General features: G+C 32.3%; 1 long non-coding RNA gene across 2 annotated transcripts; it reads right to left on the bottom strand.

Moving 5' to 3' along the window:
- Positions 1–14,132: 14,132 nt before the first annotated feature.
- Positions 14,133–16,734, bottom strand: LOC112419169 (uncharacterized). 2 transcript variants are annotated; one of them, XR_003009293.2, is made up of 3 exons: positions 16,593–16,734; positions 16,452–16,519; positions 14,133–14,463 (listed from the first exon to the last, which is right to left on the bottom strand). It is a non-coding gene; the product is annotated as an uncharacterized lncRNA (long non-coding RNA). The 2 variants fall into 2 exon arrangements; XR_003009289.2 differs by lacking the exon at positions 14,133–14,463 and having other exon boundaries at positions 16,176–16,519.
- Positions 16,735–17,163: the final 429 nt, after the last annotated feature.

Consider the following 17,163-nt stretch of genomic DNA (forward strand, 5'->3'; position numbering starts at 1 on the left):
CTCTTAATGATTTAGCAGTAGCTAACTATAGAATGGGTTGAAAAGGTTCTCCTAAATCATTCAGAGGCTTAATTGTCACTAACTTTCTTTGCCTCCATTTGTTTGCATATGTAATCTATCTTATGTGCCTTGTTTATTTTTCTATACAATTCAATATTTTCTATCACTGATATCATAACAATACCCTAGTAAACGATTACTCTTCTGATCTTATGAAAGAAAATTCATTGTATTTAGTGATTTTAACTGAGCATGTCCTAATTAATGAAAGCAAGCAATAGTTTCTATGTTTTTACTGGCTTGTTCACCATCAAAACAATTTACCATTTCATGAGTCATGATCATCCTTAGAGGCAAAATATAGATCCATTGCATACAACTTGTGAGGCACACCATCATGGATACATAATGATCTAGATCAACACATTCTCCTTACTATTCCACTAGCTCAATAGTTCATCAAACACACTGTTAAGATTACATCTGACCAGTTACAAGCATACTGTTCTCACACTGGACATCGATTATGTGGCATAAATTGGCGATGAATTTTCACCAAATCTTTTACAGTTTCTAGGTCTTCTCCTACCATTGAAGTTAACTCAAGTTCCGCAACAGTTGAACAATTGTTGTCTTTTCTCTGCAGCTCTTGAGCAACAGCAATCAGGGTAGGGAATCTGGAAGGTTCCACCTTTGACATTGCCTCCTTCGGAGCCAAATACATGAAAAACTGAGGGCAAATATGTGACTTTATAGCTCTACACGCCTCAGTAAAATCATTTACCTCTTTTGAAACTCGAGGGTCAAAGAAAACAGGTGATTTAGCCTTAACTAACATATCATTGATGAGTATGAAATGGCGCATCTCAGACCAAGCTAACACATTATACAAATATTGACACACAACACCAATTTCTTCATCAGTTTCAACCGAATGAATACCTTTCTTCATGATAAATCTAATTGTATCTTGACATAATCTTGAACTACCACCAAGATTAGTTCTAATTGCATTTGCACTCTTGAAATCAAATGGAAAATCCAAATCAGCATCATATCCAATTATCTCTTTCAACTCATTAATAAACTCAATCATAAAAGTATGATAATTTATCTCATCGGTAAACTTTTTCAAAAGCATAATAATACAACAAGCAAAGTTGACAAGAATGAAGGGCCAATAAACTTCAGCAGTGTCATCAGATGGCAACCAAAGGACAACAGGTCTTACACCAATTCTATACAATGCTTCTTCAACGAAGTTTCTAAATCCATCGTACACATCACATAACATGGAACCAACATTAGTGCATAACTCTCCAACGGTGTCCATTGACTCCACTGCCGCATCATATGCCGAGTAAAAAGCCATACCTCTTTTACTGACATCTGATACATAAAACCTTTGAACACTTTGGAATTTTATTGTAGGAATCTTTACAAACGATGTCGACCACTCTTCTTCTGTAGGATATCTTGCTTTGAATTGACTCATGGTTTTGTTAAGATGCTTGATAATGGTTTCAGAAGTGGGTTTGTTCTTCATTTTTAGATAATTTGGTTGATATAGCAGAAGTGGTTAGTATGCAACTTGCAAGAAAGAAGAAGAAAGAGTGGAATGTGAAAAGGTCTCGTGTCGAGTCAAGTGGATATAATGATCTTAAAGTACACTAAATATAATCTAGTTGGGAGATGTACCGCTAGTTTGATTTAATGTGAAAGAAAGTTTTTTTTTTTTAAATATTCGTTTAAGTTTTCTATGCATTCTGAACAGATTTTTTTTAAATGAATAGCAAAATTTTCCTCTGAAATTTTAAATACTTGCAAATATTTCCTTCAATCTCAAATTTTCGAAATGACAAATACCCCCATCAATTTGTTAACCGTTAATGTGGCAAGGTCTATTGGCATCTGACGTCATATGTTTTTTTTTTTTTGCATGAGGTAGAAAGGTTATTAACATAATTTTTTTTTTCCTTTCCCCCAATTTTCACCCTTAGTTTTCCCCATTTTTTACTTAAATATTTGTCTTCTCTCCGTTGTCATCATCATCACTGTTCCATTATGGTGTATCATCTTCTTCAATGCCTGTGATTGTTAAAATTGGTAAATAAAAACTATTATTTTGTGATGATGTGGCAAGAATGACGTGATCGTATAAGATTAACATTAAGATTTTTTGTCGAAAAAAAAATTAAGATTAAGATTAAAATTAGCAATGTCAAGCACACACCTTCGATCAAACGCTTTTGAACACTTACTTAAACATTGGTCCATAGTTTTAAAACTCGGCTCGGTGATTGACTCGGTAATGTTACTGGGTCAATGAGTCATTGGTCGAATTATTGGTCGAACCGCATGACTGAACCGGTTTAGACCGATTGACTCGATATTCAACTCGGCGTATATAGATAATATTGTTTATGTATTAAACTAGACTAAACCGGATAAATCAATGTCTATTATTTTAAAAAAAAATTATTTTATTTTTCCCAACTGAGATTCACATTATTTTAGAGTTAATCCCTTCCTAAAAAAAATTACTAGTTTATAGTTAAAAAATTTAAAATAGAAGTAATTGTAGACGGTACAGACTACTATTGCTCTGGAACTTTCAAAGAATATGCTTAGTTACAACTTCCAAGAAATACACACTACTCTATACAATTCTGTCAATGCACATCTCTTCATCTAATTAGCTTTACATTCTTTAAAAGAAATTAATCAAACACTTTCTCCATCTCTCCCTATCCCTTTATGCGGGTGACTTTTCCCTTTCTCATTCTATTTTTTTTTCTTCTTCTTCTATATCAATATGTAATGTTATCATGTCAAAGATGCAACTAAAATGGTGAAAGTATAAACCACTGAAAATGTTTTCAAGTATGAACAACGTTGATGTGTCCTTCGTTTTCTTCCGTTCTGCTTATTTTTTATTTCCATCACTGACCCGATCCGGTTCAAAAAAACCGCCGAGTCATCGGTTTTAGCCGAGTCACTCCGGTTCACGCCGGTTCAAATGCATGGCCGATCCATTAGTTAACTCGAACCGCTTACCCCACCGCTTCACGGTCCAACCGGTTCGACCGGCCGGTCCGAGCCGGGTTTTAAAACTATGCATTGGTCCATGTCATCACTAAGAGACTTTTACGTGCTAACCGACTATGCATGTTTAGTAATGCAACTTCTACTTTTTGTTATTACAACTTCTTTAAGAAATAGAAAAGTAGCATTAGGCATGACAATGGGGCGGGGTGGGGACGGGTTTTACCTTCCCCGTCCCCATACCCGATTTTCATATACTTATCTGTTACCCTGCCCATACCCAACGGGAATGAGAAATTAAATCTCATCCCCGTCCCCGACGGGTTTGGGTATCCCCGCCCCATCCCCGCATCGAATAATTTTTTTTTAAATTGGGGAAAACCCATACCCATACCCAAACCCAGTCCCATACCTGTGTTTTGAAATCGGGGAAAACCCATACCCATACCCAAACTCAGTCAAAACGGGGAAAACCCGTCAAATTGGGTTTGGTTCGGACGGATAACCGCGGGTATGAGTTTTGTTGCCATGCCTAAGTAGCATATCTAAACTGTTCCTTTACTTATGATGCTAAAGAGCGACGCTTCAAGAACTTTCTTCCCCGGGACCTAATTTTTCTTTTTCTCTTTTGTGTTCTTTTCTTTTGTTTATGATTTAGCTTTGTCACAAAAAAAAAAAGTTTCTTTTCTAAATCAAACTTCATTGAAGCAAATAAAAAGATCTTCCTTGTTAAATCTCCGACTCAAACACAACTATCGCATGAACAAGCCAAGCAAACCCATATTGATTCTTTATTACATATTACTCCTTCCGTTTCAAAATGAGTGTCGTTTTAACCAAAAAAAATTGTTTCAAAATGAATGTCACTTTCGGTTTCCAATGCAATAATAACTTTTTCTTTTCAATTGTACCCTTCAATTAATACTATGTTACACTACTTCCAAAATATTATTTTTTCTTTAATGAAAAACAAATCAATAGTTGATTAGGATAATTTGGTAAAATTGTTATGACATTTGACTACTTTATTTCATTCCTTAATAAATGTGCAATTGGCTAAAACGACACTCATTTTAAAACGGAGGGAGTAAAAAATAAGTTATTTCATCTTAACAAAGACAAACCCAACCTAACTAAATGCACTCAAATCTCAATTTCTCCCCGTGCGTTATGTGCTTCACAACCCTAATGAATTTTGGAGGATTTATGATCTATAATCTATATTGTGCAGTATACAAAAGATAAATTCACCTCTTTTTCGCTTCTCAACATTTAACTCAATATTAAATAGAGCTTAAAGGTGGTGGCCTCTACCGCCATGCCTGTAAATTATGATTTGCCGCCATGCCTCTGCCGTTATGTGCTGAGAAGATGATGAATGAAAACAAAGTTGATTAGAAGAATTTAATTTGTATTTTTTTTGTTGACTTCTAAACCCTTTGTTTCAGCCCCCTCTATCTCAAGGTTTACTCTGATACAATGTGTATATTTATAGTAAAAGTATCCTAAAAAAATTGGAACAAATCTGACCCCAAAAATATGATTATGTTATTTTTTCTGCTGGCAAATTCGGGCCCTGATTTTGCTCTTCGGCCACCGATTTTTCACGTACCAACAGGCTCAAAAACCACGGCCAAATTTGGGACCCAGACAGCACCATTCGGGCCTCGATTTTGACAGATTCAAAACTCTAATTTTGAGTCATTTTCACAACAGGAGCTTTTCGGATTTTCCTCTGCTTTGGTGCTTGGTGTTGAGGACTGGGAGTTTATTTTTGAGGGGTGTTTCTTGGGGGGTGAGTAGTGACGATGAGTGGTTGGATATCGTTTTTACAGAGGTCGTTTTCGTGAAGGAGTCTGTTTTAGGTGGTGACGTGTATTTTGATGGATGTTGTCCTCAGGGTGTTTATTTTCGGGTGTTCCGCCTTTGTAAGACGTCTTTAGTTTGTATTCTCAATTTCGTCGGTCTCTGTTTGTCTTGAACGGGGCCATGGTTGTTAAATAAAATTTGCTGTTTAAAAAAAAAAAATTTCTAAATTTTTTTTATCATATACGGATATACCCCAACTATTACTCTTTTATCCAATAAAATGGCCATATAATTTTCTAGAATGAGATATAATTTTCGACATATAGAGAGTATATAAGCACAGTAGATCAACACTTCTAAAGACATCATGAGCATGTTGAAATTCAATTCATATTCTAACGTTAGTTAGTATGGGCTAGTTTAGTTAGTTAAGGTGTTAACCCATCATGTATCAATTTATTTGTGGAATCTTTAACATATATCTTTATAACAATATTATGCATGTAACCAAATCTAAGAAAAAATCATAGGAAAACAATTATAAATAAAACCTGGAAAAAATATTATAAAAAATAGAAGTTAGGTATATTGGGAAAAACACATGTCCCACATCTGATAGATAAGACTTTTGGCATTGTCAAACCATCTCCTATCCGATGTGGGACTCTTAACACACCACCTCACGCTCAAGACCGTTTTAGAAACCGTGGTTGGGTCTAACACAACCCCACAAAACTGACTTATGATGTGAGGATTGCCCCCACTTATAAGCACATTGTCTGACCATCTCCTATCCGATGTGGGACTCTTAACAAGGTATTGTGAATTAAAACATATTTATTTAAGTTTGACATAATATCAATTCAATGAGTACATTTCATTATATAGAATCACCCATACACATTATTTATTTGTTTATTTACTACTGTTGCAAATCTCCAAGCTTGAATCACTTTCTGTATGAATTGCACGAGCACCTACAAAAGAAAAAACATATTTGTATTTGCAAAAAAAAAGACAATAATAGATGAAGAGAAAGTAAATCTAGACACAATTGTTGATGGTGTAAGATCATAGTAATGTTTTCTCGTTCTTACCGGCGCCTAGCAGTTTTTATTCTCACAGTCTATCACGCATGCTTCATAGTCGTGTATTATGTGTGGAAGACATGACATGGTACACTTTATTTCACAAGATGTTCTTGGCCATCCTTTGAGTTTAGTTGGCTCAAATTCTTGAGATGGAGAGTTGCATTCAACATGTGTTACAATTAACATAATCATTAACATCATTACAGCACATTTTCTTATCATGCTTACTTCCATGACTCTTTTTGATGAAGTAAATTTTAACAATCTCTATTATAATTTTATTTTTTTGTGATGTTTTAGGTTGTGTAAAAATACCTTATTTATAGCCACAAAAAGTGAAGGTATAAGACTTTTCAAGCGTAAAGCAAAACACATGATAATAATTTTCAAATATAAAAAAGTCAAATCAATCTCTTTTAGAATTCTCTTTTTAGTAATTTTTAGGTTTCTAAAAAGATCTTATTCATAGTCATAAAGGTGTATGTATAAAAGTTTTCAAACGTAAAGTAAAATACATGATAATAATTTTCAAATTTAAAAAGTGAAATCAATCTCTATTAGAATTTTCATTTTAAAGATTTTTAGGTTTCTCAAAAGACTTGCTAAACAAAAGGTTACTCAGGAGACCATGTTTATGGCCATAAAATGTATGTATAAAAGTTTTCAAACGTAAAGAAAATACATGATAATAATTTTCAAATATATGAATTCAAATTAATTTTTTTGAAGAAACTATAACCCACTCAAATTGACACCGGAAAGAATCGAATATGAGACCTTAAGGAGAAACATGCTCATAAAAGAATAAAATTTCCATATTTTAGTTAAACATTAATCGGTATACACCCCATCTCGATTTGGAAGTTTAAACATATCTTTTCTCGAAGCGGAATGAACTCTTGAAATTAACTTAGATTCATTTAAAATTCTTTAGAAGAATTATTAAAGGTTAGGGATGGCAATTGGACCCAAACTCTATGGGCACCCGCAAAAAATACCCGCTATGGGTAGGGTAAAACCCCGCTTTCATGGGTCCGGGCTTGGGTATGGGTAATTACCCGTAAATTTATATATATGGGTATGGGCACTGTACTACCGAGCCCCGCCACCCGCATATATGTATTTATATAATATTATAAATAATTTATTTATTTTTGGTGTACAATTAATTAATAAATTTAACTATTTAAGCCTAACCTTAAACCTAAAACAGATTAATAAAAATGTTAGTAACAATTTATTATGATTTTAGCATGCAACTACAACTTTTTAACGTATAACTGATGTAAGGTATCTATTTTTTTTTTTCAGGAATAATTTGGATGTTTTTTTATTTGGTAAAATATTACGATTCATATTATTTCGTAAGTTGATTTAAAAAAATTTGGATCATAGTTTTATTTCAAGTGTGGTGATTTTTATTATCTTTCCATGGCTAAAGTGCGGGTATGGGCACTAAAGTTGTTGCCCACGAAAGTACGGGCACGGGTACGAGCATTTACAAACGTGGGTATGGAGATGGATACTATAGTACCCTACCCATTAGGTACCCATCGCCATCTCTATTAAAGGTGAATACAATGACACCTTTTAAGTTTGATTGGATATGTAAAAATAACGACCAATCTTGATATCCTAAAAAAAAAAAAAAACATCAACATGAAATGAAATATATTATTTCAGTGCGTTTCTAAAAGAGGGATAAAACATAAATCTTAAGTTAAATATAAAACGGCAGAAAACGGAAATTTTAGGATAAAAAAACAGAATGCTTGTTGTTCCAAAATGTCTATTTATTTTTTTTGAATATAAAACATATTTTATTCTTCTATACTTTCTATGTCATTAAATTTCTATTCTCATTGTCTAGACCTTCAAACATGAGAAATTTGAGAATCTAGACTAATTTACTGAAAGTTTGAAGCAATTTGCTTCATTAGTAAGATTGAAGATATATCTTAGCATTGCATATTCTGTTGAATATTCCTTTTATAATTAAGTGTAAAATCTCTTATATAATAGACCTTCCGTAGTGATATTAAGTAACACGGTTTTTAATAAATGTCTCTCACTCTCTGTTGCTTAATTTCTCTCATTCAATATGGTTTCAATCTCCTCCAATATTTGTTAGGCCACCGGCCACAATGTTTCCTTCGTACCGCTCACCATTTATATCTACGAATAAAATCCATTAGTATAATTGGTCTGAGGGTGTGTGTTAAAGACTCCTACATTGAATAAGAGATGGTATGGGCATATGTTTATAGATGGGGGCAAATCTTATCTCAAAAGCCAGTTTTTATGAGATTGTGTTAGGCTCATCCACAAATTCTAAGAAGAATCGTATCATATATGTAAGTAGTGGTGCAAGCCCTATATATGGCATTATATGTTTTTCTAACTAGTTGGATTAGAGTTCAAACTATATGGTATTTTTCTATTTTCTCAAATTTCATATTCCTTAAGAAAACACTCAATTCACTTGCTTATTTTTCTATTCAATTCACTATTTTCTATCACTGATATCAATATCATAACACTACCATAATAAATGAATACGCTTCTGACAAATTAATGGTATTTAGTGATCATAACTGAGCATATCTTAATTAATGAAAGCAAGCAATAGTTTCTATGTTTTTATTGGCTTGTTCATCATCAAAACAATTTACCATTTCATGAATCTTGATCATCCTTGGAGGCCAAATCTAGAGAAACTTCATACAACTTGTGGGGAACCATCATGGATACATCCTTAATTAATGATCTAGATCATCACATTCACCTTTCTATTCCACTAGCATTAGGGAGTGTGTCCCTAACATTCCTCTAGTAAATTATACCTAAAAAAGAATATCTGGATAAACCAATCAAGCAAGGAATGAAAAGTGGCAAGATAAAACAACTCATGATTAAGTTAAGTCGCCTTTAACCATATGATTCTGATCAAATTTAGAAGTCACGAGGACTTTACAATTACAAGCATACTGGCTCACGCTGGACATCGATTATGTGGCATAAATTGGCGATGAATTTTCACCAAATCTTGTACAGTTTCCAGGTCTTCCCCTACCATTGAAGTTAACTCATGATCAGCAACAGTTGAACAATTGTTGTCTTTTCTCTGCAGCTCTTGAGCAACAGCAATCAGCGTAGGAAATCTGGAAGGTTCCACTTTCGACATCGCCTCCTTGGGAGCCAAATACATGAAAAAACGAGGGCAAATATGTGATTTTATACAACGCTTGCTCATCAGATGGTAACCAAATGACAACAGGTCTTACATCAATTCTATACAACGCTTGCTCGACGGAATTTCTGATCATACATCACATATAATAGAACTAACATCAGTGCATAACTCTCCAAAGTGCATAACTCGTAGACGGGGTCCATTGACTCCATTGCCGCATCATATACCGAATTAAAAGTCATACTGCCCATACCTCTTTTTACTGACATCTGATACATAAAACCTTTGAACACTTTGGAATTTTATTTTAGGAATCTTTACAAACGATGTCAACCACTCTTCTTATGTGGGATATATTGCTTTGAAAGATTTTTTTTTGAAATAGACATTCAAGTTTTTTATGCATTCCAAACATATTTTTTTTAAGTGAATAGGAAAATAACCCCTTAAAATTTTAAATTCTTGCAAATATTTCCCTCAGATTTTGTTAAAGCTGATGAGGTGGCATATGGGAGTTAATGTGGCAAGGTCTATTGGCATTTGACGTCACATGTTTTTCTTTTTTGCAAGAAGTAGAAAGACATTAAAATAAGTTATTTCATCTTAACTATTAAAAATTAGTTCTTAATTACATACATGTTGACTTCCTCTCTATTTCTTTATTTTTGCTACAAAGGCAAACCCAACCTGACTAAATTAATGCACTCAAATTTCAATTTCTTCACGCGTGTTATGTGCTTCAACACCCTAATGGATTTTAGAGGATTTGTGATCTATAATCTGTGTGCAATGCAAAGGATTAAACCGGGTTTTATTTGGCTTCCCAATATTTAGTTGAGCATGAAGGTGGTGGCGGTTGCTGCCATGCCTGTAAACAATGATTTGGGGTGCTAAGAAAATGATTTTGATTTATATCTTTTTTTTCAAAAGATAGCTGGTTGCTAAATCTATGAATCAATCATCAGAGAAAAATATAAATAAATAAAAATTACTTGCAAAAATAGATAATAAAAAATAGAAAGTAGGCATTATGAATAAAAACATATTTATTTAAGATTGACATAACGTCAATTCTATGAGTAAATTTTATTATATAGAGTCTCACATAACATACACATTATTTTTTGTAGGGGATACTCATTATTTATTTATTATTGCTGCAAATCTCCAAGCTTGAATCAATTTGTGTATGAACTGCATGGGCACCTACAAAGTACAAACAAATATATGATATTATTTATATTTGCTAAAAAAATAAAATAAAAATAAAAAAAAGACGAAGAGAAAGTAAATCTAGACACAATTGTTGATGGTAGGTAAGGATCATAGCAATATTTTGGTTTTTACCGGCGCCTAGCATTTATTCATACAATCTTTCACGCACTTCTCCCATTTTTCTACTAGTCTTTGTCCAATGCATTTTAAGTCACACTTAATTTCACACCATGCTCTTCGGATTCCTTTGAGCTTAGTTGGCTCAAATTCTTCAGATGGAAAGTTGCATTCAACATGTGATACAATTAACATAATCATTAACATCATCACAACACATTTTCTTATCATGCTTACTTCCATGACTCTTTTTGATGTGTATATTTTAACAATCTCTATTGTAATTTTACTTTTTTTGTGATATTTTAGGATGTGCAAAAAGACCTTATTTATAGACACAAAAAGTGAAGGTATAAGAATTTTCAAGCGTGAAGCAAAACACATGATAATAATTTTCAAATATAAAAAGTCAAATCAATCTCTATTAGAATTCTCTGTTTAGTTAGTTTTAGGTTTCTCAAAAGTGTTGTTGTGGGCAAGTGTAGTTGTTCTAGCCTCGATATGGACAGTCCCTCAGGCTCCCCTTGTGACCCAACAAAAAGACCATATATATAGCCATAAAGGTGTATGTATAAGAGTTTTCAAATGTAAAGCAAAATATATGATAACTAGTTTTAAATAGGCTTTTACATGTGTTCAGCAGTCTTAAGGAATACAAGATTAAATTTTAAATGATCCCTATATTTACAGGGACTAAACACATATAAAAGTCTTTTAAATATAGGAATTCAAATTATATATATATATATATATATATAAATTAATATTAATGAAATCAAGGAATAAAATTTTCATATTTTAGAGTTTAACATCAACCAGTATATTGATAACCATCCCTTTCAATTTGAAAAGAATTTTAAACAAATCTTTTCTCGAAGCGGAATGAAGTCTTGAAATTAACTTAGATTCATTTAAAATTCTTAAGAAGAAAAATTAAAGGCGAATACAATGACACGCATTAAGTTTGATTGACTATGTACTCATCATTGAATTATTCAATGATATGTCATATTTTTATATTAATTTGTTTAAGAATAAAATCAAATTTTGAATGAGTTTTGCTTTACTGGATATCGATCTCCAACCAAGCTTTAAGGTACCTAATAATTTACCAACATTAAAACTCAAAATGACTTTGCATAATGTTTACAAATAGAAATTAAAACTTTGATATATAGTAGAAATCATTATAAAACTTCATGGGGTGAGATAAACATCAATTTGTGATATGTCTCTGATTTGACGTGACGTATTAAACGAAGTCTTGATATCTTAAAAAATAAAATAAAATAAACATCAACATGGGGTGAGATATATTTATAAGTGAGTTTCCGAAAGAGGTATAAAACATTAGATTAAAGTGCACTTTTCAACCCTTAAGTTTTAAAATGTTGTGATTTTGGTCCCTATGAACAAAAATGACCCTCCAAATTTAGGGAAATATGCTCTTTTGACCCCTAAGGTAAGGGAAATATGATATTTTGATTATCTTCTCAAAAAGTTGCGATTAAATGATCTCTTTTTTGGAACATGTGGCGTCTTGTCAGTAATTTTGAGACGAAAGGGGTAAAGATTGTAATTTTTTTAATAGGAGGCCAAAATCGCAACATTTTAAAATTTACGGGTCGAAAAGTGCCCGAAACATTAATCTTATGTTAAATTCTTAGATACAAAAACAGAATGCATACCGAGTGAAATATATTATTTCAGATCACCAACCATTTATATTTATGTACCAAACCCATTAGTATTATATTTGAGGATGTGTGTTAAAGTCTGCTACATTGATTGACATATGGTCTAGACGAGCGTTTATAAATGGGGGGTAATTTTCACTTTACAAGTTAGTTTTATGAGGTAATGTTAGGCTCAACCGTAAATTCGATGAAGAATCATATCATATATGTAACTAGTGGTGCAAATTGTAGATTATAGCATTAGAATATTTTCTAACTGGTTGGATTAGAGTTCAAACTATACGGTGGTGTTTATATATTTTCTCAAATTTCATCTTCTTTAAGAAAACACTCACCTCATATTTTTTTCTCTACCTCAATTCAATTTTCTCTAATTTAAAAGCTCTACAACTGTTTTTTTTTTTTTTTGGACCGACGCATTCCCATTGAATTTGTATAAGTGTATAGTGGTTTTAAAAGGTTATTCTAAATCATATAGAGGCTTAATTGTCACTAATTTAGCCCCCATTTCGTTGCATATGTGGTCTTTCTCATGTGACTAGTAGTTTACTTTTCTATGCAAGTCACCATTTCCTATCGCTGATATGATAACACTACCTTAATAAATGGATACTCTTCTGATCTTATGAAATAAAATTAATGTATTTAGTGATCTAACTGAGCATGTCATAATTAATGAAAGCCAGACACTAGTTTCTCTGTTTTTATTGGCTTGTTCTTCATCAAAACAAGTTACCATTTCATGGATCATGATCATCCTTAATTAGAGGCCAAAAATAGAACCATTGCATATGACTTGTGAGGTATCATCATGGACAAATCTTTCATGATCAACACATAACGTTTATCATAATTGCCTCTCGAACCCAGCCCCTCGAGAAGAGAGAGCTGGTGCCCAAAAGAAAGCATACAATACCCTAGCGCAAAGGTAATACAGGGCCTGGCCAAAACTAATCGATTATCATCCAACTATTTGACTATTACTATATAAAAATAACAGAATGCACAAGTTCAATTGAAGCTTTCATAATTAACTGTCATTCAAATTGAGTGACTGAAAATGTAGAAGAGAAAGGGTGTGCTTTGGTGTACAAGGTTGGATTTTGTCTCTGATTAGTTTGGATCAATTTAAATAAAATGTTTATGGTGAATTAGTATGTGTAAGTGATGGAGAGAAAATTCCTAGGCCTAAGTTAAATGGAGTATGAAGAATATCGTATATAGTTATTTAGTGTAGATCTGCACAGCTTCTATTTGAACAGAATTGTCAACCTCATTCTTCAGTTTATTGCATTTTAAACAGAATTTCTTGTTGACACAGTGATAGGAACCCGAATTAAAAGATAAAACAAATAGTAGTATTATTGCTTGAAATACAAAATATTACAGAAGATTGACCGAATCCCAGAGCAAAATGCTGCTCCTTCAGAGTGCTAACAATGCATCTCTGCCCTTCTAATCTTAAGTCTATATATTTTCCTCAATCATTCTTATAGGCTATAGTTGTTACCTTAGAAACAAAAACCTTAGAGAACTGCAATTTGCATCATTCCATATTTCCATAATTTTACATAGAAAATTCTACTCTATCAAGGTTAATTCAACTATATATTTAGAAATGTCTACAAACGCTAAACCCATCTGCTTACAAATTGCAGAGCAGCAAGCAAGGACTTTTCTGTCCAGCCATCTGTTTGTTTAAAACATGAAAACTCATTTCAATACAGAGAAGATATACAGGTAGGCTATGTTTCGCAGTAATCCGGAGCACATGCCATGTTGAATTTAACAATTTAAAAACAAAATATACGTTAACAACAAACTAAGCCTCATAGACACTTGCAAAGCCACATTATTTGATATGCCTAAACTGTCCAAAACAGAACATTCACATAGCAACATCTTTTGGCTCTACTTGAATGCTATGCAGCGCTCTCCGTGCCTTGCACAATTGTAGTCCTTGAACAAATTTAAAAGCAGTTTTGTGAAGTGTTACCAAAGATTTTACTGTTGATGGATTTGCCCCTGTTGTTGAAATTGACTCAAAACTTACAACATTATTGTTATTGTCACCAAGGTTTTAAATAACAGTCCAGGTCGTGTTAAGCATTTTGCGATTTTGGCTTTCACAAATGTTGCATTGCAGTTTTCATGGTGCAAAGTAATCACAACATTGCACAAATCTTATTAAACTTATTTACACTATCATATAATGAATCCTTTCAAAAAATAAAACATAATCTGTGGCGTCTGCAAGACTTTTTTCAGGTACTGCAGGGAATCCAAATTCATGTTTCTGATTGTAATTTGAGACAACATGGAAGTAAGTAGGTAAGAAGGTTAAAACCTCCTTCTGTCAGATGACAAGTTTTAACTTAAAACTGAATGAGAAGATTTTGTCAAAAAAAAAAAAAAAACTAATATGTAGATAAAAATAGAATTAAGAAACTTTTTTATTTGCAGGCAAGTTGCTGACTGGCTTGCGAGATATGTTCTTTCTATACCAATGGGTACTCATTATTTTAGTCATCCTGTAGTTTTAACCTTTTATGATTGGGTACTCATTCTTTGATCTTTGTGTCCGTCTATAATTTTACACTAAAGCACTTACTTCTACTACATTTCAGCCACTCATATTCAAAGCGTCATTGTCAAACGTGGAACCCTTAAGATTTCCTACTCTGATTGTTGTTGTTGCTCAGGAGTTAGAGATAAGAGATAACAACTGTTCAACTGTTGGTGAATTTGGAGTTAACTAATTCAACAGCTAGAGTGGACCCAACAGCAGTACAATATTTGGTGTAACTTCATCGCCAACTTACGCCTCATGTATTTAATTTACTATTGTTATGGTTTAGTTCTTTTGGATCTCTACTTGTTGGTATGGATGAAATATACTGAATACTTAATGCAAATTTAATGCAAAATGAAAGGTTTGAAATTGTATGTGCATTCACTTTATTATGTACCCTAAAAATGACGCATAATGTCACTTTATTTGAAAACCGTATTTATATTTGGCAGAATGCATACACAAGTTCAGCACAAGAGGAAATGAGAGTGTAATTCAAACTTCTCTAAGGAGAGGGGGTGTAATCTGCTTACTCTAACAAAATCTACGGTATAGTATATCACAAATGATTGGCGCGCAAGGTTTGTGGTGCACAAAGTTCAAGGTGGTTGTAGATTTTAGAGTACAATTTTTTATTCCTACAAATAAAAATTAGGCTTAATTGCATTTTTATTCCCCCTACTTTATTTATTTTATAACTTTTCATACTTGTCCTCGTAAGTTTAACTCAATTGGTAAGGACAATGCATAATATATGCAGGGTCCGGGTTCAAACTTCGGCCATCGAAAAAAAAATCATCCTCACCCCATTTTAGGGTCAATTTTGATGATATGGCAATTTCACTTATGACAAATTCTGAAATGTATGATGATATGACATCCTCCTCACCCCATCATTCATCTCATTCCCTTTAAAACAAAGACATGTATGATGAAATTGTTCAAAACTAGATGAAAAGAAAAACGCAAGATTGAATTTGGATAAGAATCGGAAGGTGAGATTGAAGTATAAGGGGAAGATCAAGAGAAATAAAATTTGAAGAGAAGGGATTAAGAGAGGGATGGAAGAAAATTTGGGATTTTAGGGTTATTATGATATTTATTTTTCATAAATAGATTCTGATTTTTTTAATAATTAAATTATTTATTAAAACATGAATTATTGAATTAATATATATTGTATTTTCAAAGTATCTATATGAAATATGCCATGTCATAAGTGACATTGACATTCTTTAAAAAAAAAAAGTGACATTGACACGTCATCAAAATTGACTAGGTGGGGGATGAAAAGTGATAAGAAGAATGAAGTATGGGGATCAAAAGGATGAAGTATGGGGATAAAAAAAAAGGATGAAGTATGGGGATAAAAGGTTCATTTTTAACATAGGGGATCAAAACTTTAAAAAATTAAAACTAGACTGAACAAAAATGCATTTAAAAATATTGATCAAACTATGAATCATAGTTAATAATTGAATCAATCAAATCTATGATACAATTAAATCTATGAATCAACCAATCATAGAAAACAATCAAGAGATAAATAAAAATTACTTGCAAATTTTTTATAAAAACTACAAAATAGGCATTATGAATTGAAGTGTATTTATTTAAGTTTGACATAAGCACTATGCTTTATCCTTCGAAACTAAATAGTTATATTAACTTTTAAAAATAAAAAATAAAAGATAAAGCGAAAGTAAATCTACCATTGCTTATGTAAGGGTCATAACAATGTTTGTTTCCACCGGAGCCTCGCAGTTCTCTTTCACACAATCTACAATGCACACATCAAGTCGTAACTCACGTATATTTCTAGCAGTGTAACACACATATTTACAAAATATTACCTCGTATATTCTTTCACAGAATCCTTTCTGTTTAATTGACACAAATTCTTGAGATGGAGTTATGCATTCCACTTGTGTTACAACTAACATAATCATTAAGATCATTGCAAAACCTTTTCTTTTCATGATTACTACCATGATTATTTTCTTTGTGTATCTTTTACCAATCTTTTATTAGAATTATCTTTTTATGTGATGTTTTAGGTTTCGCCAAAAGACCTTATTTATAGCCATAAAAAATATACCAATAAGAGTTTTCAAACATAGAGCTAAAGACAATAATAATTAATTTTCAAATATAAAACGTCAAATCAATCTCTATTAAAATTCTCTTTTTTGTTATGTTTTAGGTTTTGCTAAAAGACCTTTTTCTTTTTGAAGGAGTTTTTGCCAAAAGACCTTATTAATAGCTATAAAAGTATACTAATAAGAGTTTTCAAACATAGGGCTAAAGACATAATAATTAATTTTCACATATAAAAGGTCAAATCAATCTTTATTAGAATTTTCTTTTTTGTTATCTTTTAGGTGTTGCAAAAAACCTTATTTATAGCCATAAAAAGTTCACTAA

Source organism: Medicago truncatula, chromosome 2 (genome assembly GCF_003473485.1).
Source record: "Medicago truncatula cultivar Jemalong A17 chromosome 2, MtrunA17r5.0-ANR, whole genome shotgun sequence".
Taxonomy (NCBI): Eukaryota; Viridiplantae; Streptophyta; class Magnoliopsida; order Fabales; family Fabaceae; genus Medicago; species Medicago truncatula.